We start from the raw sequence: 2,186 nt of genomic DNA, 5'->3' as shown, positions 1-2,186 counted from the left end.
TAGATCGAGTCTATTGTTCATACCTACAGTCCACGAAAAATCCCAAAAAAATTAGGGTTAGTTCATCATATCCGAACCAGTCTGATCCTTCGCATAGTCTTTTCAGTTTTTTTCTTTGTTGAATTTGTGGTTGCATCATCGTGTCAAGTTGCTGGTCTTAGAGTCTAGTCTTTTAGAGTTTCGAGTTCTGGTCATAAGTTGTCACGCCGCCGCCGCACCATCATCATCGCCCCTTGAAGTCTACTACACAACCTTCTTCTTGTAGACGTTGATGGGCCTCCAAGTGCAGAGGTTTGTAGGACAGTAGCAAATTCCCCTCAAGTGGATGACCAAAGGTTTTATCAATCTGTGGGAGGCGTAGGATGAAGATGGTCTCTCTCAAACAACCCTGCAGCCAAATAACAAAGAGTCTCTTGTGTCCCCAACACACCCAATACAATGGTAAATTGTATAGGTGCACTAGTTCGGCGAAGAGATGGTGATACAAGTGCAATATGGATGGTATATAAAGGTTTTTCTAATCTGAAAATATAAAAACAGCAAGGTAACTAATGATAAAAGTGAGCGTAAATGGTATTGCAATGCGTTGAAACAAGGCCTAGGGTTCATAATTTCACTAGTGCAAGTTCTCTCAACAATAATAACATAATTGGATCATATAACTATCCCTCAACATGCAACAAAGAGTCACTCCAAAGTCACTAATAGAGGAGAACAAATGAAGATATTATTGTAGGGTACGAAACCACCTCAAAGTTATCCTTTCTAATCGTCCGTAGTAAAATAACACGAAGCTATTCTTTCCATTCGATCTATCAGAGTTCGTACTAGAATAACACCTTACGACACAAATCAACCAAAACCCTAATGTCACCTAGATACTCCAATGTCACCTCAAGTATTCATGGGTATGATTATACGATATGCATCACACAATCCCAGATTCATCTATTCAACCAACACAAAGTACTTCAAAGAGTGCCCCAAAGTTTCTACCGGAGAGTCAAGACGAAAACGTGTGCCAACCCCTATGCATAAGTTCACGAGGTCACGGAACTCGCAAGTTGATCACCAAAACATACATCAAGTGGATCACATGATATCCCATTGTCGCCACAGATAAGCATGTGCAAGACATACATCAAGTGTTCTCAAATCCTTAAAGACTCAATCCGATAAGATAACTTCAAAGGGAAAACTCAATTCATCACAAGAGAGTAGAGGGGGAGAAACATCATAAAGTCCAACTATAATAGCAAAGCTCGCGACACATCAAGATCGTACCACCTCAAGAACACGAGAGATAGAGAGATCAAACACATAGCTACTGGTACATACCCTCAGCCCCGTGGGTGAACTACTCCCTCCTCGTCATGGAGAGCACCGGGATGATGAAGATAGCCACCAGAGAGGGATCCCCCCCCTCCGGCAGGGTGCCGGAACGGATGTAGATTGGTTTTCGGTGGCTACGGAGGCTTCTGGCGGCGGAACTCCCAATCTACTGCTCCTAGATGTTTGGGGGTATATGGATATATATATAGGAGGAAGAAGTACGTAGGTGGAGCAACGAGGGGCCCACGAGGGTGGAGGGCACGCCCAGGGGGGTGGGCACGCCCCCTGCCTCGTGGCTGCCTTGTTGATTGCCTGACGTATATTCCAAGTCTCATGGATTGCTTCCCTTCCAAAAATAACTCTCCTGAAGGTTTCATTCCGTTTGGACTCCATTTGATATTCCTTTTCTTCGAAACACTGAAATAGGCAATAAACAATATTTTGGGCTGGGCCTCCGGTTAATAGGTTAGTCCCAAAAATAATATAAAAGTGTATAATAAAGCCCATAAACATCCAAAATAGATAATATAATAGCATGGAACAAGAAAAAATTATAGGTACGTTGGAGACGTATCACCCCTGCCATCTACCACCACCGCTTATCCGCCACCGATCCGTCTCCATATACCATCACCAATCTGTATCCATATACCACCACCAATCTCTATCCATATACCACCACCAATCCATATCCATATACCACCACTGCTGCCATATCCTACCACCACATATCCACCACCAATCCGAGTTCCTTTCATATTAGGTTTGTTTTCGAGATCCGTCTAATTTCCGATTCATGTTTCCTTGCCTGAGTAGTTTTCGGAAAAAAGAAGTCTGGAGACCCCTGGGCAGTT

The sequence above is a fragment of the Triticum dicoccoides genome, chromosome 7A (genome assembly GCF_002162155.2).
Source record: "Triticum dicoccoides isolate Atlit2015 ecotype Zavitan chromosome 7A, WEW_v2.0, whole genome shotgun sequence".
Classification (NCBI taxonomy): Eukaryota; Viridiplantae; Streptophyta; class Magnoliopsida; order Poales; family Poaceae; genus Triticum; species Triticum dicoccoides.
Note: the sequence above shows the minus strand (reverse complement) of the source record.